At 38.2% G+C, this 25,786-nt stretch overlaps 1 long non-coding RNA gene across 1 annotated transcript; it reads right to left on the bottom strand.

The window, feature by feature from the left end:
• Positions 1-22,583: 22,583 nt before the first annotated feature.
• Positions 22,584-24,027, bottom strand: LOC127097238 (uncharacterized). The gene is made up of 2 exons (XR_007792960.1): positions 23,651-24,027; positions 22,584-23,048 (listed from the first exon to the last, which is right to left on the bottom strand). It is a non-coding gene; the product is annotated as an uncharacterized LOC127097238 (long non-coding RNA).
• Positions 24,028-25,786: the final 1,759 nt, after the last annotated feature.

The raw sequence follows: 25,786 nt of genomic DNA, 5'->3' as shown, positions 1-25,786 counted from the left end.
CAGCATTAAGAACCTTCAGAAGTGCCTCCCTGTGTGCCTCCGAACACAACAGGAGTGAGAGAATGGATATCTTGGACGGAGTCTGAATCAACTGATCGACTACCTTGTAATCGCTCTTCTTTATGATTCTCAGAAGTTCGTCCACATCCTTTGCAAAAGTGGGCTCAGAACCTCCCTGGGGTGCAGAGGTACCCCCATTCACGACTTGCTTGCCTTTGGCTTTCAACGCAGCATCAGCACTATCATCTTGAATAGCGGGTGGTGAGAATAGTCTACCACTCCTGGTGAATCGCCCGATTCCACCAATATTGTCCACCGCGGGACCGTCAAGTTCAGGCTTCTGACCTTCTTCTACTCTCAGTGGTTGTTCCACCCTATGATCGTGCATATACACGCTTCCCCCATAATGCCACGGAATGGCCCTTTCACTGGTGAAAGGTAAAGGACCAGGGGTTGTGATGGTCATAGTAGATCGTCGCACTGGTGGTACGGGTTGTGCTTCTGGCACACGGATCTGATTAGTTGGGTAGAAAATAGTGATAGTAGCAATATCATAGTCATACTCTGAAATCTCATTCATTGAAAAGTAAGCATCTGAAACATCGGAATCAAGTTCAATTACATCAGAATCATCCACATTGGAAAAAATAACTACATCATCACGGATTACAGAATCAGTAGGAACAACATCTGCGAATTCATCAGTAGCGTCTTCAAACACTTCTCCCTCAACCCCTTCCACAGACTCTTGGACAGACAAATCTTCAACCTGGAGGATACCTTTGTCGAGCAAGGCCTGGATACCCTGTTGTAGCTTCAAACAACCTCCACCCTGAGTGGCACAATCCAAACAACCTTTCCCACAACCGGGGAAAACATCGGCCTTCAGCAAGCATCCTTTGATATCCAACAATGGAGTCTTCAACTTCCACACATCCTTAATGGACTTGGCTTTTCCCTTTACCAAATTAACGTTCGCACCACCATGCTGGGGCATGGGATTGTTGACGACATTCGGAGCTGGTGCAAGGTCGATGGCCTTTGAATCTATGAGGTCTTGAACTACGTGCTTAAAAGCTTTGCAGTTCTCAATATTGTGGCCAGGTGCCCCAGAGTGGAAGCTACACCTAGCGTTGGCGTCGTAACCCACCGGAAGTCTACCAATAGGAGGAGCCAGAGTGCGCAATTGCACAAGTTGTAGTTGTTGAAGACTAGAAAGTAACTGGGCGTACGACATTGGAAGGGTGTCGAAACGCCGGTCCATCATCCTTTGCCTCTGTTGATAAGCTGGTCTGTTACCCGGTTGTTGTTGATGTTGATACTGAGCTGGTTGACGTTGTGATTGTTGTTGTTGTAGTGGTGCTGCAGCTGGAATGGTCACAGCCGCAACATACGGTTGCTGATGATAATTCTGAAAATTATTCCTCCGGTTATCCCCGTTCTGATAAGAAGATATGGCATTTGCATCCCCTTCTCTTCTCTTCTGTCCCTGAATGAACGGCTTCTTCACCCCTGATGAGGATCCACCTCCACTTTGGATCTTGTATGTCTTTAGGTAATTCTCCACCCTTTCTCCAGTAGAGACCACATCAGCAAAGTTGGATGCATTGCACCCCACCAGACGCTCCAGATAAGGTCCAGGCAGCGTATTCATGAACATGTTGGCCATTTCCTTTTCCAACATAGGAGGCTGAACACGGGAAGCTGTATCCCTCCAGCGTTGAGCGTATTCCCTGAAGCACTCATTGCTTTTAAGAGACAGATTCTGAAGTTGAGTTCTGTCCGGAGCCATATCTGCATTATACTGATACTGCTTCACGAAAGCCTCTGCCAAATCCCTCCAGCAACGGATGTGGACTCTGTCTAGCCTCATATACCATTCCAAGGATGCCCCAGCCAGGCTATCCTGGAAGAAGTACATAAGTAGCTTCTCGTCATCAGAGTACGCAACCATTTTACGGAAATAGGCTTGCACGTGAGTTTTAGGGCAAGAGCTGCCATTGTATTTGTCAAATATCGGGACCTTGAATTTCGGTGGCACCCTCACACTTGGGACCAGCCCCAAGTCAGCAACATCTACTCCCAGAGGATTCTGTCCTTCCACTGCCTTCAACCTTTCTTCCAATCTTCTAAACATGGGGTCCATGCCAAAGTCTTCCTGAAGCAAGGGGAACTGATCATCCTGACCATCCTGAATGGGTTGTTGACCGGAGGTGACATGTAGGATTGGGATAGGCCCTGGTCCATTGGGACCATTAGCCTCTCCAGCTGGAGGATCAGCTAGCGTCTCCGGTTGAGTAATAGGGGGATCCTTCTGTACCAACAATCTAAGCTCCTGCTGTCCTTGAGCCACCCCTTGAACCAAATCCATGAATTGATTCATGCGAATCTTCATCTCGGCGAGCTCTGCCTGTAGGCTTTCCATTACTCTCTGTTGGTTCCTCCGGGTACCGTATCGGTGAATGCCTGAGTCAGCTATCCTGCTGATGGAACACCAAACAAACTGAGAACACTGTGGCGGTACCTGTTATACAAGACATGCGGATGACTATGCAAATGCAGTGACATGTTTATCAATTCCAAGAGTATTCTACCCCCTTGATTCCAGTCTCACATTTGATAAGCAGTGTAAGAAGAAAACCCCGACTAGAATCAAGAAGAAGATTTAAACCTCCTTGAAAAGGATAAACATGTGTTAAATGATATGAATGCAAATGGTGTGATGATGTGAATGCAATGCAGTGGCATGTCAATCAGGATTGCTGTATCTGCTTGAACATCTGTCAGGTTGCACTGTCTGGAGAGAAATTAAGAGCACACCAAACAAAGGTCATGGGATGGATCATGTTATCCTTAATATCAACCATCCATTTTGGCGGATTATGGTTTACACCTTATCAATACCCGAGTTTCATTGACATTAAGGATACCTGATCAGATCAACCATGAATCAAGGGTTTGTCGCAAGTCACGAGCATGGAGTTTAGGTTAAGAACCACCCAAAAGGAGTGTACTAAGGTTTAAACCTGCCAAACATGTTCTACAAAAGGTTCCCATAGTCATAATCCCATCTTTCGGATATTATCAGAGGAACGACTACTCGTATTCCAACAATATTCTCAAGAGAGACTCTTATGAGTGTAGTATCGCGTAACAATCGTATCAAATCTTACATTTGAACGACTTTCGCACTACGTCCTACGAATAGGCCAAGATGGGTTAGGTAAACTAAGGTCCTTGGCTTCTTAGGTCTATATTGGAACAAGTAATGTCTAACCACAACTTACTTATGTGACATTATTGATCTCAACATGACCTCCACCAAGTGAATGGGCTTGCAAGTCAACTCGCTAAGGAATACTCCACACAAGTTGGCAGGACTATGCCATTCTCCTATCTTAAGTGCACTCGAGTTCGGGTATAGAACTCATCTCACAAAGATCACCAAGCAGCCATAGCCAACCAACAGATACAACAATGATATGTACACAATGCAATAAGGTAAAGCAGGTAAATAAATAACTGTACAAAAGCATGAACACCCAATAAACAAACAAACTGCAAAAGCTAGGAGGGACTCGCTTAGGGAAGATGGACCAGCAAGAGGTCAACTTCTTAGGGTCCCCAGCAGAGTCGCCAGCTGTCGCAACCTGAAAAATACAGTGCGCGAAAAAACAACCGGCGAAAGAAAAAGACAGAAGAGTCGCCACCGTGCGTTATTCATCCCAAAGGAGGGAAAGGAAACGCTCGAAGTAAACCTGAAAAAGGAAAGGACAAGACGGGGTCTCGCAACCAAGTCTTGGGTTCGGGAGTCGGTTATGCGAAGGGAAGGTATTAGCACCCCTACGCATCCGTAGTACTCTACGGGATCCACTTTTGTGGTTTCCGTCTAAAGGGTGTGGGTTTGCCTAATGTACTATTTACTAAAAGGTTAAGAGAAATGACTCGCGTGGATGTCGCATCCACTGCATACGTATCTCATCTGAATATGAGAATCAGAGTCTTCGTAGCTCGGCTGACCTATGGGTTGGGGGATGTGTGCTCGCTAAGACATCGCGTCTTATGCCTACGTATCTCATCTGGAATGAGAATCAGAGCAAGCCGTAGTTCGGCTAACTACGGGGTTATGGATTGGGTTTTGGACGAACGACGTCACTATGCAATCTACCGGATGCTCGACCTTTGGAGACTTACTCGCCTGTAGTAGAAGGAGTAAACGTGTTGCTTTGGGTTTTAGGGTTTGGGATGCTCGAGGGCAAACAGGCAGTCCTTGACGAAGGAACCGCGCTACATGTGGGGATACGAATACAAAACACAAAACATGTATCTCAAAGTAAAATGCCACCAAGGGGCTCAAACATTGCCTCCTATCGAGGTCTTCCAGCTAAGAAAGCGATAAAGTACGAGAAAGGAAAAAAAATTACCACACGGATAAAGATCCGAAGCTATAGCGGTTAAAGGAGCAAGAAACCCTGAAATCTCTCCAGCTGGACCGTCAAAGGAAATCAGTCAACACGAATAATCAGCATAAAACTTCAGGGGGTATCTGTCGCATCCGCGAAAAACAACCGGCGGGCTGAAACAAAAACAACACAGAGCCGCCACCGTGTGTTATTTATCCCAAAAGAGGGAAAGGAAACGCTCAGAGTAAACCTGGGAAAAGCAAGGTCTCGCGACCAAAGAGAAAGGGTACGGGAGTCGGTTACGCGAGGGGAAGGTATTAGCACCCCTCACGTCCGTCGTACTCGACGGGATCCACGCTCTAAGAAAGAAAAGGTTGCTAAAACACCACACACACACACACCGAAGACAACACAGGTGGGGTTAAGAGGAAGAGAGCTCGATAGGACATCGCATCCTATGCCTACGTATCTCGTCTGGAACGAGAATCAGAGCTGCCGTAGTTCGGCTCACGCACGCCAAACAAGCAAACACAAACACAGGCAAACATGGAGCCTGAATGCCAACCACTGGACTTACATCAGCATCCGAACCAAAACACACACAAGAAGGCAAACGTGGAGCCCGAAAGCCAATCACTGGACTTACATCGGCATCCGAACCAAACACACGTACACTGGAACCCGAATGCCACTCGATGGACTTACATCAGCTTCCAAGCACACAACAACCAACAAGTTAATAGGGAGTCGGGAACTCGAGCCTATAACCGTCAAGCACACACACAAAAAGAAAGAAAAGTGCCCGGAGAGACCTCGCACGGTCTCCTGCCTACGTACCTCATCTGGTATGAGGATCAGGGCGACGTAGTTCCCCTGAAAGGGAAAGAAATTCTAACCAGATACACAGGGAAGACACACTACCAGGGAGCTGGACTCGAGCCTAGTGTTATCATGCATCATTGCCCTATGTTATGGTTTCTACCTACTTGCACAACAGCAAGCTAATCCTATCCAGGAAGAAAGCAAGCATGCAAGCATCAACAAACAAAACAAACATTTCACATAGCACACACTATATCCAGTCAAGTGAGGCTCAAACAAGGGTGGACTGCCGAGGCAAGTCATCTGTACAAGGTAGAGTTAGCTCTTAACCTTGCCATTGAGAGGCTAAGGTGAAGCTGATGAGAGGTGAGTGAAGATTAGACTTCACAGCTCTTATCCCTGACCAGGGAGAGCTTCAGACAAAGGAGCGTGGGTCCAGAATGGAGGGACCCTTCTACGCTCAAAGACTCTGACACAACTGTACAAAGTACAAGATCTTGGGTTTGTGTCCCAATGCATCAACACAGTGGTGTGAGCAGAGGGACGACTCAACAGAATAGCGGGGGATAGATTGCATATCCCTTGGGTTCCGCCAATTGCCTCATAGAGGTCTTTACCTGCTTGGCACAAAAGTAAACAATCACAAACATCGCCTCTTAAGGAGGACTTCAGACAGTTGCCTGGCCAAGTAACAGGCCAGGTCTTCCAGACTACATGAAGACAAGAGAGTCTACCTCAACTGGTTTATACAACCAAGCAGCAGCAAGCAAGTTCTTAAAGAACTGTAAGCGACTAAATGTACCTGAAATCAATCAAGTATCATCAGTACTCAGACAAACCAACAATAAACAGCAAAAGTCAATCTATACAGACAACACAAGTTAATGCACATAAGTGCAAGCCATGAGCTCAAGCTCAAGCATCAAACCTACAACACAAAGCCAATGTTAGTTCACAACATCAAACAAAACTCAATTTAATCAACTTGCATTTTTTCCCTTAAGCCTTTTGCATTTCAACCTGAAAATCCAAACCAAATGTGAGAAACTAGACCACTAGGCCAAGCCTAGGGTCCAAAGGGGATGAAAAAATCAAAACAGCAAGTGAAATTTATCCAAAATCACATTCAAACAAATTAGAAGCAAATGCAATTGGTCCCATGCTCATATCAATCACCATTATCATTTTATGCACAAAATAGCACCAAACATGCAATTTGCAACTCCAAATGACCAAACAGAACTATCTCAATCAAAAGCATACCAAAACAGTTCAATTAATTCCACAAAAATTCACACCTAAACAGGACACATTCAAGGCATAGCATGTCAATTTTCAGCTCAATTAGACAAAAGGAAGTAGGTCAATGAAAATCAAGAAGTCCAGACACATTTATACAAGCCAAAACATGGTATCCAAACAAACATTAACTTCCATAAATCATAAAACAGTGACAACAATTAAGAAATGAATGGGATCAAAACCATAATGTCCTATAATGTGTCTACAATGCTCATACCAAATTTCATCTTCATCCAATATAATATGAGAATTTCACAAGCAAAATGCCAACATGTGTCACACAAACTCACAAAATGAGCCAACAGAGAAGAAAATTATCAATCAATTAGAAAATGCCATCAACAATTCCAGAAAAATTCTTATGTAATCTTGACATATCAATGATCATCCACACAAAATTTCAGCTCAAATCAACATCCCTAAGCATTTTAAATAAAATCATGAAGTTGACCTAGCTTGGTGTGACACAAATTGTCACACCTTAATTCAAAAATTCATATCTAATCAACCAAGTATCCAAAAATCACAAACTCTACATGAAAATCACCATCAAGATATCCAGAACAAGCAAAAAAAAATTCATTCATTTATTTGAAGGCATCATCATTTCATGAGAGATTTGGCAAAACATGTACAAAATGAACACATTAAATCAATCCCTAAGCCAATTAATTTTCTACACATGCAAAAATTTCACAAAAATCATCATTAAAATCTTCACATCATCATGAGCATGGTGCAAAAAATCTCACCAAAATTGGATAAAAAATGAAGTCTCTATGATTTTCTAAAGATCGTGTAACAAAAATGAAATTGAAATGAAAAACAAATGAAATAATATAATTAATTAAATAGGCAATGGCATTGCTGTAATTAGCGCATCCCTGGTCCAAAACGCAGCGCATCACTTAATGTGATGGCGCGTTCTGATTGGACGATCCAAGCGGGAAACAGCTTTTGAAACGGCAAGGCGAGAGTGAAGGATCAAACACGAAATATTTCCAGATTTCTTCACCTTCATCACGCGTTCAAGTGTTCTTGGTTGGAAATTCGGTTACGAGCAATTCTTCACCAAAACACGCAAACTCTATATCATTCTCTCCGTCTCTCAGTGTAGGTTACGAATATGACAACGATTTCTCCTAACTCTCACTGTAGCGACGGGATCGATCGAAAGAAGGAATGGTCACAAAACTTAAAATCGCGATTACTCTCTCCACACTCAATCATTTCACAAACCACAAGCATCATGTTCATCTACAATCAAAGATCTACAAAAGCCATCTAATAATTTAAGCAAAGGAGAGTTTCGAATTTTGCACCTTATGATGAAGCAGTGTTTGATCTTGATGATTCACGATGCCAAAGCCAAAAACAGTTGTAGCACAAGGTTCAGGAAGGTGAATGAAGTGATTAGGCTAGCTCAATGTCGCTTCAATTGGAAGAAATCACAAAACTCCATTGTTGCACAAGCTTTGGACAGTCACGAATCTTGATGTGTTTGGCAATGGCTTATCAAAACAGTTGTGGATCTTGGTTCATGGAGCACGAATCAAAAGGAATCACTCAATTTGGTTGAGAATTGATGAAGAAAAGTTGAAAAATGCTTGATGAATTTTGAGAGGTTTTGGGAGAAAATGGAGGGAAAGTTTGTTAGATTTCTTGGAATGTGCAATTGTGTTAACCAATTCTGTTACAATTAGCAATATATACCAAGGCCTTAATCACTTTGCTAATCTCAATTAGCAAAAACCATGTTATTAGTGAAAATGTGCATTTAGGTGCAAGGGCAAAAATGACCTTTCCAATCAACCAATGGAACAGTGAAACAATAGTCCAAGTAACTTCTATTTGGCATATGTGATGTGTTGGAAGTGGCCTTGCATTCAAATTCCAAGTATTTTGAGATTTCACATGTTCACACCAAAAATGCACTTAAATCCACTTGAATTTTGACTTTTTGCATTGACCAATTTTGATGAATTTGGACCATACACCATGAAATTACATGTGAAATGGAGTTTGCTCATAAAAAGATCATCCATTTTGGACACTCCATGTGAAAGTTATGCCACTTTGATTATAGGCATTTTTGGAAAATGAATGGACCATAACTTGTCAACCATACATGAGAATTTCAAGTTCTTGGACTTTTTGGAAAGGTGAGAGCAAGATCTACAACTTTCATGTTGAACAAATTTTCATTTGAAGCATTTTTGGACATGTAATTTTATGGTGAAAAACTTTCCATTTTTGGAAACTTCCATTACAAGTCACTTTCCATTTTTGGAAACTTTTTGTCTGATTTTATTTTTTTCATTCTTGAGCTTTGACATGTCAAATAAAACTTGTTTCAACATGAATGAAGTGTATCCAACTCCCTCCCACCTCCAAATCCATAAAATCAAGCACAGTTGACCACAGTTGACTTTTCAACTGATAGATGAATTTGGCAATGCACTGATCAATCTGAGCCCCAATTCTCTGATGAAATGGCTCAATGGTGAAACCCTAGCCTCAATAAGCTCAATACAATCATGAAATTATCCCCATATCCATCATAGACCCCATCTCCTTGCCATGCCCTGATTGGCCCAATGCAACTGATTAGGGTTGACCAGTGGTCAAAACCCTAATCTCAAGGTAGCTGATCAATCACTTGAATCTCTGGATGATATCAAGACCATGATGATGATGATGTATCACCTCAACCAAGATGAAAACCAATCTCCCTGAGAAATCATGAAACCCTAATTTGAACCACCACCCTCAGACAGTTAGTGATCCAGTCCAATGAAACCCTAGCTTGCATCATAACCTCTTCATCTTCTGATCAAGACTTAGGAAGATGATTTGCACAATGTAACCACATGATATGCAAGATGCAATGCCTAATGACCTAAAAAATGATATGCAATATGTTATGCTAGTCCCAAGAGAGGAGGGCAAATTTTGAGGTGTTACAGTATCCCACAAATAAAGTGGGAAACCACGCGAGTGTCTCTGCAAAAGCCATATGAGCCCTCACAAAACTCGACAAAAAGGTTAGACAAACAAGATGAGATCCAGGGAAAACAATGCCATGGCAACACAAAAACAGGTTAGAACAAAACAGAACAAAAAGCAGATACTGTCACGTTCGCGATTGCTTCGCCTAGCGAAGGCTTAGCGAAGCTTCGCTACAGGCTCGCCTAGCGAAGCGGCTAGCGAAAGCCTGCGGGTTTTGGATTCCTCCTTGATAACAATTCGATCTCTATGATCCGAAACCCTGTGGTATCCAACTCATAAACGAAAATGATTAAAACATTCATGGTATTGTTACGCATATTCATACATAAATATAAACCCATGGGCAAAACCAGATGTTACCTCATACATTCATAATATTCAAATTCAAGGCGTAAGGTAATAGGAACAAAGGCATACCTGATGAGAGAGACTGATTAGGATTGAATGGTACGGCCGGATCTGCAAAGTAGTACTAGGGTTCGTGTGAGGCGGAGTGAACTTCTCAGAGCTGCCTGAAGGTTGCTGCAGAGTAGTTCCTAGGTTTCTTTCTCCAGTCTCTGGTCTTTTCTGTTCAGCCAGTGTTCAGGGTTTATTTCATTGACTACTCTGGTATTTATAGGCCAAATTTCGCAGCTTGTGGGTTTTGAATGAGGACAGCTCAGGCCCAAAACTTTTCTGATATTCTGAAATGCGCGTCCTTCGCCTAGCGAGCATGACAGTACTCTTCGCTAGGCGAAGCATCTGCTCGCCTAGCGAGCATGACAGCTCAGCAGCAGATTCTCGCTTCTTATAGCTTGGCGATTTGTACGGTGAATAGGCCCTATCTGGCCCTGTTGGCAGTACCTCAAGTATTTTCCTTGTGTTGACCGATCATTTGAATAAACCCATAAAGTGTCCTGGATGACGTCCGAGCTTCTTGGAGCTAATCCCGATTGACATGATGCAATGTGGTATGAAATGCTAAATGACCTAAAAAGTGAATGCATGAAATGAGGAGGGCAAATTTTGGGGTGTTACACCTTCATTTTTTAGTGTATCTCCCAGTAACAGGTGATATATCTCCCAAATCATTGTTTTATCAATGTATCCCCAGCGAGTCATCTTTCATTTACCCTTGTTCGGTAATGATTGTTTCTCCCCTTTGATTGGTCATTATTTTATACCCAGTATTCGATATCCCGATGTCCTTTCTTTTCGATTGATTTATCCTTTATTAACCCAGTAACCGATTATGGATAATCTTCCATGCGAGTATGTTATCTATGTTCTGACGGTAATAGATAATATATCTCATGCGCTCTTCAGTCGAAGTCTTCTTCTTCCCCAATTGAGTAAGATTCGCATTTCCTTATGGAATCGAATGTTCATCCTGTAATTGAGCTTGCTTTTTAGCCCTCCTTTCGGATGATGAGTGTCTTGTAAATATTCCCCAATTCACGCCTGGTTGGTCACCTATTATATGCCCAGTAACCAGTATCCCTGGTGTTCCTTCCTTTCTGCTCCCTATTATGACTTTTGTCCCCTGTGGAGTCAGATTTTCCTGAGTTGAAATATACCTTTTAGGTCTTCCTCCGATGTTTTGGATGATTGATATCTCTCACCCTTATACCGGTCTTAGATATTCATTCTCCCCGAGCGTGTTGTTCTCTCACCCTTATATTGGTGTTCTGATCACATGTCTCTTTGAGCTTATTACCCAGTAACCGGTAATACCTCATTTGTTTCCTCAGTTGAGTCCTCTTTGGACATTCCCCATCGGAGTCCCTTAGTGGATTTTCCCAACTTGAGTCCGGATTTTTATCTGAAGTATCCCTTGTGGATAGTTTTGTTGTATTGGCATATTCCCTAATACATGCATCTTTGCGTCAGCTCGAGTCTTTCCATTGATTTATTTTTGTGGAATCTATTCGTGTCTCCCAGCAAGTCTCAAGTCGTGAACTGCTCACGCATTTTTATCCCCTTTATTCCCCGGTAAAGTCCCCGGAGTCTCTGTCCCATTTATGAGTATATTACTCCTATGGATTTTAAATTTCTCTTGATTCCTTTTTCCTTTGTGGACATATATCCCCACAGAGTATTACCTACATTTGCATCATGAGGTCTCTTAGGGACCAAAATTCGTCTCTTTGTTATTATTTAAGCCCATTCTACCTCGTTGAGACGAAGATTTTAACCTTCATATCTCCGGCTAGAATGACCTTAAATAGGGACATCTATAAGACCCTAATTTTGACCCCAAGATCCCTCATGGCATCATATCATTGCACATTGCATTTGCCTCAAGGATCATAGAATCTTGGCTCCTAACCTTTGGGTGGGACTTGTGTGAGTTAGTTTGAGATCACCAAGCATGCTTGAATTGTATATTATTGCTTTCCTTATTGTGCTTACTAACCAAAAGCACAAAAATATGTCACTAACATCTTTTGTTTTGTAGCTTGAGCAATCATAAGATTTAAAGCTCCTAGGAGACCGTATGCTCATTGATATGACCAGGTGAAGATGAAAGCAAGCATGACAACGGTTCCCAAATCTCTCATTCATCATATATGCCTCCCAAAGTTCTCAATTTGTCAATTTGATCAAAGCAAACCAATGGGGCTTGAGGATTGTTTCCCAAGGAAACCCTAATTCATTTGTGCATCAATTGTGCCTTACTCATGAAGCAACCTCAACCCATGATCAAATATAATCAAGGGAAGTTCTTTCATTCATCATTTCATGCATATTTGAGCTTATTTGAGTGTCCTCAATCATCCATTCACCAAGATTTGAAGTTTGAACTTGAGAAGTTGATCAGTCAATTCATTTGACTATTTTGAAATCCACTGAGATCTAAATTTTGATGTGTTTGTCAAATGGAGATGACCCCAAGATAAAAAATGTTCTTAAGAACCATATGAAAACCTTTCATGTTCATAAAAAATTGATTTGAATCTTGTAAGGTCATCATCCATTTCAAAACATTATAGGTCATTTTGACTGAAACCCTAATTTTGGGTCAAATTCCCAAGGACATAACTCATTCATTTTTCATGATTTTTAGGTGGTATCAAATGCATTGGAAAGTTTAATATGTCTAATTCATTTGTTATGTTGAACAACTTTTCATAATCCTAAAATAAATACATGTGATAATGCAAAACATTATAGGTCACTTTGGACCAAAGGCATTGAAATGTGAAAAAGTCTAACTTCAAGTGACTTTCTCATCAAAAATCAAAATGATGCAAATTTTGAGTCCATATTGATTTGATTGAAAATATCTGCAACTTTGATGTTGAAGGTTTTGTCATTTGGAGCTTGCATCATTGAAATAGAAGGGCTTGAAGTTGGCCTATTTTGGAAAATTTCACATGCACATGTTTTGCACCTTGAACTTTATGACCAATTTTAATTAATTTCCCAATTCCAAATGGACTTGTGTTCAACATAACAATTGATCCTCATGTCAAGACCTTTCCAACCATTACCCCCAAGGCCATGTTTCATTTTGGGAATATGCATTTTCGAAGAGGAGAAGATTTTGGTGCATTTATGGAAACCATGTTCAAACTTCATGCACAAGCCAAATCATTCACATTTGCACGTCCATTTCAGTTCAATTACATCCCAACTTGCATTTCCAATTGGATTTGGGCCCTCCATGCGCCTGTACAGGCCCATGCATGGAGGCCCTCATCACTCATGCACATGAAACTTACATGCCTTGCAGCTTGCCTTGCTATAAATACATGTGCATACCTTCATCATAAACCAACCTTAAGGCGCCTGATATGCTGCAAAACTCCATCCAAACCTCACTCTAAAGGAATTGTGCAATTTCACTTTCATTTTTCAGATCCAATTTTCAACTTCATTGGTTGATTATTGGACTTAAAATTCATTGGCCTTGCTTCATCTTCATCTCAAGAGCAAACTGCAATCAAGAATTGTGAAGAATCGTGTTCCATAGATCTACATTTCAGAGGTGGATGTTCAAATTTTTTTCAATCGAAACTCACTAATTCTTGCTTATTTCTTGTGTTTCTTGGCTTGGCTGAAGTCCTCTCATCAGAGGCATTTGAATTATGTCTTTAATTTTGCAAATCCATGAAGTTCAGATTGAACACCATGATTTTCTCTCTCTGATTTCTCTCTCTATGAGGATCTAGAGGAGGAACCAATGGTACAGGGGTGATGTACATCACCCCAGCTTTCCAATGGTATGAGGATCGCTTCATTTGGTTAAGTTTTGTTGACATGCAACTTTGGCCGGAATCCCTGAGCTCGCTGGAGAAGACGGTGGTGTACACCACCGTCCGTTTGCCAGTTTTAATCTGAGCCGTGTGATCATGCTCCCAGATCTAATCAGGTCCATTGGATGTTATGACCATTTTTAATTCATTGTACTTCTCATTTAACATTGGCCTATGATGCGCGTGCACTCCATTGCCTTTGGATCTGCCAGGTCATTTAATGAGACAGATCTAATGCACTAGTTTTTTTTCTATTTTCTGATTTAATCCATTTTATTTCTTTATTTCATTTTATTTTAAAAAATCATATCTCTCTCATTTTAATTCCAAAAAATATGGGACCAATTGCATTATTTTCCTTTTTAATTCTAGTTTCTGAAAATGATTTTTAATATTTTTTTATGAATTTTCTCTTTTCTGGTTATTTTTAATTCATTTTAAATAGTTTCCAATATTCAAAAAATGCAAAAATATTTTCTTAACCTCTTTGAATGATGATGAATCTATGAAAAATATTCTCATAAATTTATTAATTAATTTGAGATTTTAGTTCAATTAGGTTATTTTTTATTCATTTTTAATTGATTAAAAATAGTTTCTGGTTTCTAAAAATGCTCAAATATTTTGTCAAATTTTATTTGACCTTGTTGAAGTTAGGATGATCCATTTGGACTTTCCAAAGTTGATTTGAAATGGATTTGAAGTTTAACCTTTAATTGTTTATTTTAATTCAAGTATTATTTTAATTTTGAAAAATACCAAAAATATTTTATTTGTTTCTTGACTTCTAAGTTTCATTTTGCTTCTGTTTACTATTATTTGACCTTGATTCCATTTATCTTTGGTCAATGTACTTTGCTTATTTCATTTGAAGTTCAATTCATGTACATTCTTACCCATCTTCTTCTTCATCTTTTTCTTTTTGATCAATGAGTTAAAGATTGATGGTTAGCCTTGATGTATGGGAGGTTTAACCTTCCTTGATTCAAATCTAATTCATCTTGATCAAAGATCAAGTGAATGGCTTTGCATTAAGGATAGGTTGCTTCTTGATCAAGCAAAAAACCTAAATCAATACAAGATCATTCTTCTTTTTCTTTTGGCATGGCAAGTTGTAGGAGCTTGGCTTACTAGCCAAGGTCTCTAACTGGTGTTTGTTGCCTATATTTTTATTGACCGGCCTCAGATAGGTGTGACTACTACATTAGTCCACTTACGATTGCTTAACATAGCGCTAAATTGCCTTATGGCACACTAACTCTAACTATTGACCACTAACTTTTTAATTCTTGCACTTTACATTAATGCAATTTAATATTCTTGTACATTATTTCATTTGCTTTTGCCCTTTGCTCACTTGAGCTCATGTTTATGTTAATGCAATTTGCCTTTTACTCACTTGAGCACATAATTGTGTATATACTATTTTGCTTGTGTTTTGTTTTGATTGTTGTGAACCAAATGCAAAATGGACAAAAGGACTTAGACTTTAGGACATTCCCTATGCAAAATGGAGTCAAAGAGCAACTAGGCCTCATGCCTTTAGAGTGCTATAAATGTCAAAGAGCAACTAGGCCTCATGCCTTTAGAATGCTTAATGTTGAAGATGAATTGAAAGGACCTAATCTCTAAACTCACTCTTGTCCATTCTTTGTTTGCATTATAGAACTTTTTTGATGTGTGTGTTCTTGTGCTAGGGATTCTAACTTGAGCCAAATAGAAGAACCATTGTCATGAGCATCCAAAGTGAGAGATACAAAAGCCTTTGGAAGATTCCTAGGAGCTTGTTTGATTGTGTGCTTGATTGCATGAGTATTTGCTTATTTGCTTGCTTATTCCAAAGGATAGGAGCTACTTGGATCATCACTATGATCTCAAGAAGGGAACTCCATTGTGGTTTTGTTTCTCTTCCTTCATCTTTGTTTGTTTAGGACTTAGCTATTCTTCTTCTTCCCTCCACTCTAACCCAAGCCAAAACTTTTGTGCAAACATTAACATTTGCTTTCAAAATTAGAAACCTAAGCACTATGCTTTTGATTTTCAAACTTTCCTTTCATAACACTTATTTTGAATTGAATCCTAAGTCAACTTTGACCATATTTTGTAAATACTTTTCATTGGTAAATACCACTCACTCAATTGTTTTTGTGGTTTCAATGGCAACTTCTTATCCAAAGCTTTTCATAAACATTAGATATTAGGTTTGAGTTATCCTTGAGGTTGATATAATACTCACCTATATCCTTAGTGATGGACAATGAGTCTTCCATGCTTATTATAGGGTTAACCCCTCACTAGCATGTTGAAGTTATCCTCACATGGTGGATTTGTGGTTTTAGGTTGAGTTTTCTCCCTTTGATAACAAAAGACCTTAAGGCTTTTTTACCAATAAATTCACCAACTTGTTTTGAGATTTTTACCCCGAATTACGAGGTTTTGATCCTAATCTTTTTTAAGATGGTACGTAGGCAATGGGTTTATCCATTCAAACACAAAATTATAAATAATTTGTACATTCTTCTCTCATCTCCCCAATCATGTTTGCACAAATAATTTTTCACAAATACCAACCTACCTTACAACATTGTGAAAAGGGCTCCCTAGGAGTACCTAGGATGTTTGGGTGCTTAAAACCTTTCCATTGCATAACCAACCCCCTTACCCAGATCTCTGACATTTTTATTAGTTTTTGATTTGATAAAACTTCTCGGTTTTTGTTTGCTTTCTAACCTTTCCTTTGGATAAATAGAAGTGTGGTGGCGACTCGATTTGTATGATTTACTTTTGATTTTGTCAATAAATCTAAAGGTAACGAATACCCAGCTACACCACGAATATGTACACATGGACCCGATGATTCAATCGTATGTCGAACTCGCCAGTTTTGGACATATAAGCAAAATAATGTCTTGGTCGGTGGATAATAAATTCATTCTTGTGTTATGTGAAAGATGACGTCCCGAGACACACACATTCTAGTTTCCAATCGGTGAGTGTACCGTGACGTTAGAAGATGTCTACATGCTATTGGGACTGCATATCGAAGGTAAAACGGTAAATGGTAAAACCAACTATGCGAATTCAATTTGCATGGACCTCTTGGATGCTGATTTGTTAGATGATAACTCGAGAGGTCAAGGTATCCTCCTTTCACGCCTTAAGGCATACTATAACAACTTATAGTTAGATGAGCATTCTACCGAAGTGGCTCGAATAATAAAAACTAGGTGTTACATTATGCTTTTAATTGGTTCTTTTTTATTTCCCGAAGGTAGTGGTTCTAGTATGCATGTTATGTATTTACCTTTACTAAGACATGTAGATAGAATAGGAAGTTATAGTTGGGGATCTGCTTGTATGGCTTATCTTTATAGCTCTTTGTGTAAAAATTCACACAAAGACACATCTACCTTTTTTGGATGTGTTGTTTTGCTCCAAGCATGAGGTTGGTCCAGACTACCGTCCCTAGCGCCCGTCAACAACAACCCTTTCACATTCCTGTATGCACAAAAGTAAGTTCTTTAAAATGGACTATATTTACTTACTTTACCGATTATTATCTCTAAATAATATTTTTACCTTTATGGTGCAGATGGTCGGCACTTGGTATGAGTTATAACAGATGTCCTAGACACTATATTACCCAGTATTGCAATCTCTCGGATCACCTTCGACCGGCAGATGTATGGATAATAACCTAATTATTTCGTAATAATCTGTTAATTTCTTATACCAAATTTATAATCTAACATATGTTCACATTTCAGTTCATTTGGCATCCATACCTAAATTTGGATCATGACCATGAAATCAAAGAAGAAGACGCGTTCGTTTGGACTGCATACACACCGATCATAAGATTCACCACTGTGGAGATGCACAATAGTGATCATGTTAAATTGCAGTTCGGTATGCTTCAACACATCCCAGATCTCCCAGCAAACCTATGAGAATGGCATCTATGCAAAGTTAATAATTAATGGAACTTTAACCCATGGCAAAGCTTTGCTAGATCTGAGTGTCGCAAATGGAAACACCACCATGACTATGTCTTAACTGACGTTGTGATGCCAACTGAAGAAAAACCAAGTCGTAATTATATGGCTTGGTACAAATCGGTTGGTTTTGAGTTCATCGCCGAGGATATGTACTTATACGACCCACGCCAGGCAAATTACACACCAGAAGGCTCAACATCTAACCCCCAACAACATTGTCAGACCGGCTACTCATAACCCCTTATCTATCAAACTTTCCGTTCCACAAACACACAAACATACAACCCTAACATGTCATACACCCAACCACAATACTAAGAGCATACCCCGTAGCACCACCAACAACTAGATCATTAACCAGAGACCCAACATCGCTTCACACCCAACACATCACCCTACCAAAGTCGCCTTAGCCAAAACACTCAACGATCATTTAACATCAATCGTCCCTCCTCCTACCATAACCAAGAAGCCCAAACATCTCAAAACTGAAACCTTCAACAACCACATGTCTACCAAACACCACAACAATCTTTCCAACCTTTCCTCGACGCATCATTCACACCAATGTCTCCCTTCAATCATACTGATCGCCCTCCAACAACTCAAACACAACCCAACTACTCTGGCATGGGCCATGAACTTAGCTATGGCGGTACACCTTCGATGCATACACAAGACTATGTTGATTTGTCTGACTATCTCAACAGGCAATCTCCTGCAGTTGGTAGTGATGTTCATGGGTCCTCAGATACTCAAACACCTGGGGTGAATCATCAATGTGGGTTAGGCCACGGGTTCGGGTAGCTAGGGGATATGGGACCGGAGGTCGGTCAGGTCCTGGTCATCAACATTAATATGAATTGGTCTGATTTCGCCTTTATCTATCATGTAGAATTTTTTTGAAAAAAAATTACAAAACACACAGAGGTGTCAATCCAATTGGTGCCTCCCTTTAAGCTTTACACATGGGCGCCAATTGGATTGGCAACATCAAGAGCCCTAGCCAATCCAATTGGCGCCTCCTCTTTAAGTTTAAGAGAAGGCGCCAATTAGTCTTGCGCCTCCTCTTAAAAGTGGAGTAGATTAGGATTTTTTTTGAAATCAGAGTTTTTTTGGAATTTTTTTTTGAAAATCAGGGTTCTAACTCCCTAAACACTAGGTCATTATAGTGTAGTAGTTCTGAAGAACCTTAAATAATGAAAGAATCTCTCAAATCTTCTTTTCTCACAACTTACTAAGAGAAACAAAATATAAACTAATTATAAAGAAAGCTATAAAAATGAATAACATAAAAATGGGTCAAGTACATTGTCTCATGCGCGTCAACCTACCAAAAAAAGCAGATGACGCATCTCATCACCCTGCAGCACACATTAAATAATCATAACCCTTATACTTGCAAAGTAGTTCCCCATACGAACCATCATTCAATTGTTTCTCTCTCTACCCTTGGATGTAAACCAACCCTCACCCTTATTCGACACATGACACATATACCCATCACTATCACCTGCCAAAATTCTTTCACTTTTTCTCAATTTTTATTTGATAAGCCAATTTATTTTATATTTCAACACTCATCTAAATTCACTTTGTAACATTTCATTCAATTTGCTTATTTTGCAGAAAAATCACCCCACAAGTCAATAATCAAAACTAATTTATTCAAGAGATTCAAAGACACATTTTAAATTTAATGAAAAATAAGTCACAAAACAAAATCAACATCTTAAAAAATCATATAAACATATAAATCAAAGATTCAAGACCTTCAACAAATTGGAAATCACAAGAAAGCCAAAAAATCAAATGCAAAAATACCTTAAAAGCTCTCATTCACTTCTATAACAATTTCATACTAAAATTTAGATAATTAATTGAAAAAATATATAAACTTTTCACCCCAACTTCTAAAATCAAAAAATCAAAAGGTACAAAATAAACAACCAATATAAATTAAAGAAACAACTAACCTAGATTTCATTATAACCACCTAAATATTTACCTTTATTCCATAATCACAAAAATACCAACCTCCAAAGTTGGTGTATGACCTCTCCTTTTGTAATGTGTTAGTCCAACAAATTAGGAACATGGTTAGGAGTAACATAACTGTACCTATAAACAGTTTTTACGCGATACAATTAAACTTGCAGTTCCTTCTATTTTCATGCTTTGTTTTTGTTTTTGTAAAATATTTACGCGATACAATTAAACTGGATATTTTTTAAGTATTTATTATTTATTTTTTTAATTATTCAATTTTATAAAGACAAAATTGTAAAATTCTTCAGAATTTTTTCCATAATAGGTGTGAAAAGTACAAAACTACTCCTAAACAAATAGTATAAATTATTTTTAAAATATTACATCTACATTCAATCCATTATAATTACAATTTTATCCTTTCACTTTCAAAATTTTACACTACAAAAAGGGCTAATGAGTATTAACAAATGTTTCAATTAAAACACCCTCACACCTCTCTTTGCATTATACTTGTCACATTTTGATTAGCACAAAATCTTCATTCAAATTTCAACTATCTCTTCTCTCCTTCCACACTTTTTATTTTCCATATTTATTTATCTCCCGTGTTCTCTCTCTTCGATTTCTCAAAATCCTAAACTCGTCGTCGCCCCCTTTCTCTATCCTATATACCGCCACCACCACCTCCAATGAAAAAACCAAAGTCATATTCTTACTCTTCATCTCACGTACTTCCTAATGAACCGGTTGGATTTTTTTTCGATCAACTCCATTGTCGATAATTGTTCTCCTTCCCCTGCTACTCTTAAAAGGTATGTTGTTTCATGTTACTTTCTTTAACTTTGTGATTGGTTTTGTCTTCTCTCTTTTCTTTGTGATTGTATTTGGAAATTTGATGTTTGTTTTAGAAATTTGATGTTTGTTTTTGTTGTTAAACTTGTTACTCTGTGTTTGTGTTGATGTTAGATGTTAAGTTTAAAGTAAAAGTTTGCTATTGATTTGAGCCCGAAACCACACAGGAAATGTGGGATTCCAAGAACATGATGTGCGTTACTGACCCTAGACATGGAAGATACCTCATTGCATCATTATCTCTCTGTTTGTAATATTAAACTTTATTCCAATTTGTGTGAAATTAATTGATTATGCTTGTAAATTGATGGACTGAATTGGTGACCTCACAAGTATCATTCCTCACTTTTCCTTTTACAATATAGAGTTCTACTATTTGATGGACTAAATTGGTGATTCAATAGTGTATAAGTATTTTAGTATTTGAATCTTATGGTATGTAATCTAAATATATTGTAGTTATTTTGTGGATGTTATTTGTTTATCAGTTGGTAAAAGCAAGGATTTGCTAACGATGAAGCAAAATGAGGATGAATGGGTGGAATACAGGAATGTGATGGATGATGTTATAGAGAGAAGTAGACTTCACAAGTATTTGTTTTTTTTATCTAAGAGGAAACCATGATAGTTTTGGTGTTCCTGATATTGGCGGTTCCTTTGATTTATTTTCTAAATATAGTATAAATGGGCGATTGGGAAGTGTCATACCCTTAAATTCCCCTCCCATTTTCACTTTTCATCTAACCTATGACTTGAGATTCATTTGTAGTCATTCATGCCTAATTCACATGCATCATTCAATCATGTTAACACTTCCTAATAATCATCATAGATTTAAAGTTTGTGGATAATAAAAATTAAGGTTTTGTTTGAGCATTGGAGTTTGGAATCATTGGGGCAAAACCCTAATTTCTTGATCTTTGGGACTTGGGTTCAAGGAGGCCACATCTTGGTATCCATTTGTGCATCAAAATCCTAATTTTGGACTGTGCTACTATGGGACTTTATGGTTGATCTTTTGAGTATTAATTTGATCATCTAAACCTTAATTGTGGGTCCATGTGTTTAATTGTGGGCTCATATGTTGGGAGATTGACTGTAGAATTTTGTGCTTAGTTTGAAACCCTAATTAAGGGTGACTGGTCTTGTGTGCCATTTTGATTTCACTTTTGACCATGGAATTGACTGAAACCCTAGCTCATTGGGAACAGGTTTTTGACCATCTTATCATACATCTTATCATCTAACATACATGTCCATTCATATGGTTCTTTCAAGATTTTAAGTTTTGATTCATGGTCGTTGCTTTTATCCATATGGTGTTGTCAAGATCATTAGTCTTTGGTCTTAAATTCATGCTTGAATTAGTAACTTGGTCATTTGGTCATTTGGTTTGTCTTTGATCCACTGTGATTCAAGCCATTATAGGTCAGCATTATTGGTTCATCTATGCATTTTAGTCCATATGATAAGGCTCATTCATATTGCCTAACATTTGAACATACACCATTGTTTCAGGTCATATTCATTCAAAACCTTGCCTACATTACAAGTCATCTACACAAGTCCATTTTACACAAGAAAACCCTAGTTTCTAACCTACAGTTGACTTTTTGGTCAAATAGTTGACCAAAATCAACCATCTTCCCTAAGTCATTTTCAAGCCCATGCTCATTGGTCTATGTCTTGATCCATTATCTGTGCCATTTTGTTCATTTGTTGATTGTTCGTTACTAACCTTTTTAAAATAAACCTAAGCTAAACTTGTGTTTATTCCCATTCTATTCAAATCCAAACAAGTCCAAATAGCTTTCAAGTTTCAACCATTAAAATCCAACCATTCATCAACATTTTATTCAATACCATTCAACCATTCATTCAAGTTAACTTTCCAAATAACATTCAATATCATTCAAAAATTGTCAATTCATTCAATACACATTAAACCATTTCCATACACATTCAAGTTTCATAAAAAATCAAATTCCATAACATTCAATTCAAAAAACCATTACATACAATTTCATCCCTAAAAAGTATTCATAACATTCATTTCATTACAATCTTACAACCAAAGTTACAAAGTCTATAAACTCAATTCCATAAACATTCCAATACATTTACATAAACCCATAACATAAAGCCATAACACAACCTATAATCTAAACCCAACAATGCCCAAGTCAGCTGCACCACACAAATAAAACTCCTTCCATCCTAACATTGTCACCTGCATAAGCAACAATTCATGACAGAAACTTAGCCTTGTAGCTACTTCATAACTTTCCACCATTTAAGCACACCGCAAAGTCAGAAAAGCATCAATTTTAGCCTGCAAAACTCAACCAACACAAACATACCAAACCACGTTCCTTTACCAAATCAGTCCTTCATACATCAATCCCTGCATCAACGTATAACATTAACATTCCCTGCAATCCATTCAACAACATACCAAGTGTGAGCCCAAGAAATTAACCCTGTAGAAATTCATTTAACATAAATCCATGCACATAACATACAACCCTGCAATAATAATGTGAATTCCACTATAAACCAACACCAATGGACCACGGGGAATCGAAAACCTACTAACAGAAATTAAATTTGTTAATTAACTCTAACAATTTGCATTTCATTTCCTACTGACTTATCAATTTCAATGAAATTTCATTTGCATATCATAACAGAAATCAAACTCAATAAATGCAAAACGCTTCACTCATTCATAGAGGATCACAAAAAACAGTTTTCACTCTTCACTCTCAATCTCTTTCAATTCAGAGGCACAATTCATTTATCATTCTAAACATTTTTTCACTCTTCAAACACGCAATTTCATTTTCATTCTCTTGATTCGCTATTCTCTCTCAAAAGCTTAGATATTCACGATTCATCATCATCTCAACCTCATTGCAAACTCTCAATCTCACAATAATTCATTGTGGGATCAATAAACAGCAATGCACGATAGTAAAAGAATCTGAGAAGAAGAAGAAGAGGATCGAGGGAGGAAGGTGGGATCAAGAATTACCTGGTTCAAGTGATTTTCCATCGCATCTTCATCTTCTTCAACTTAACGTTCACTGGAACAAATCTCTGTTTTGGAGGTAAATACTCTTTTGTCTCCTTCTTCATTTATCTGTGTAGCACAATCCGTGAGGTCATTGTGCTTCTCAATTCGCCGTGTCAATACGAATCAAATATATTTTTGGATGTTGCAACCGCTGATTCATGGAAGGTAATGTTGAAATCGAGTTTGATTAAGAATATGTGAATGGTGAATGTTGATTCAAATTTCGGTGATTGAAGTGATTTTGGAGCATTGTTTCTTCACCATTTTTTTTCGTTTCAATATTGTTCTCGAGGGAGAAGATGCGAATGTGAAAACTTGATGAAGTTGCACTACTGAGCTTTTGGGACTTTGTTGTGTATTGTAATTGGACTCAGTTTCTTGGTTTCAGCTGTTTGCAGCATGGGCTCTGTTTGGGCCTAAGGCCCAAACGTTTCCTCATGCGCACCCTTGTTAATTGCATACACACTTTTACCTCTTTTATTAAATTCATTTAATTTCTAGCTTAATTATTTTAATTTATTTCTGATTTAATTTTCTGTTTCTGATTTTTTTCATATTTTGTGCATGAACAATTAATTATTATGTTAGTTTTAATTTCCTCTATCATGTGATCATTAGAAATAATTAGGTTAATTAGGTTATAATTAGGTTTAAGAAGTTTTAACTAGATTTTGATTTTAGAACTAATTCCCTATTTGATCAATTTGTGCAAATTGACTTTAGTACCCCTAAGGTTTAGAATCTTGTTATGCATGCTCCTATAGCTTAGGGTTTGTTTAGGTTTAATTGACCTTTTGATCATTTGTTCCTCATGTAAATATTGATGTTGAGTTCTTTTATTAATTACACCTTAACCATTACATCCTCTTATAGTTTAGGGTTTTGCTTAGAATCAGTTGATTTAGTTTGACTTATTAATCCATTAAGTTGTACATAATTCAACTGGTCCTTTCCTACTGATTGTGTTGATCCAAGTTTACTTTGATCAACTAAATCCTTTGCACTGTGCTTAATTCCCTAAGCATGTTCAAGTGATCAAAAGATCATTGATCACTTGATAGGGAAAGTCCCTTGTGTTCAAGCTATATTGGACCTCAAGAGATAAAGAGCTCAAGACCAAGAGTTCAAGACTTCAAGTCAGTATAAGGCATTCACATTGCAGACATAGTGGACTTCAATTCAAGCACAACAAAGGATTATCAACACTTATTAATATTGATTCAAGTTGCATGTCATGATCCTTAAGCAACGAAGAATGATGAGAGGGAATTTTTCCTACCCTTGTTTAAAGTACCTTTGCATACAGGGTGTAGGCCATAGCTATTCAAAGTATTTGCCTTCACTCATAGACTTTAGTACAATTCGAATTAAATGATTGTCAAGTCTTTTCTTCACAAACATTGCATCAGCATGATCAACCATCAAAGGATTATCAACACTTATCAATCTTGATTCAAGTTGCGTGCCATGAGCCTTAAGCAACAAAGAATGATGAGAGAGATTTTTCCTACCCTTAGACTACCTTTGCGTATGGGACGAAGGCCCTGGCTATTCAAAGTATTTGCCTTCGTTCATAGACTTTAGTATAATTCGAATCAAATGATTCTTAAGTCTCCTCCCACATAAAGCAAGACTTCGTTATCAGAATTAACAATTAGAATCTTATATCAACACTTGTCAATCTTGATTCAAGTTATGTGCTATGAGCCTTAAGCAACGAAGAATGATGAGAGAGAATTTTTCCTACTCTTGTCTAGAGTACCTTTATGTATGGGGTGTAGGCCATAACTATTCAAAGTATTCGCCTTTGTTCGTAGACTTTAGTGCAATTCGAATCATGTAATTGACAAGTCTTTTTCAAGCAAATACATCAATCATTCAACACTTCAATAATGCAACACCCTTACTTCATCAATCACACTTTCCTCTTTGGATCACTAATCATACTCTCGTTGACATCCATACATCCTTTGGATTAATTCCCTTGTGATCAAATCCTTGAATCATAATCAATCTATGATTCATGTTTGCCTTATTAGTCCTCTTGTGCTTTGGAAAAACCTAGTAATTCATTGTGAGCCTTATCAGTCTTCT

Source organism: Lathyrus oleraceus, chromosome 6 (assembly GCF_024323335.1).
Source record: "Lathyrus oleraceus cultivar Zhongwan6 chromosome 6, CAAS_Psat_ZW6_1.0, whole genome shotgun sequence".
Taxonomy (NCBI): Eukaryota; Viridiplantae; Streptophyta; class Magnoliopsida; order Fabales; family Fabaceae; genus Lathyrus; species Lathyrus oleraceus.
This window is presented reverse-complemented; position numbering and strand designations above follow the sequence as displayed.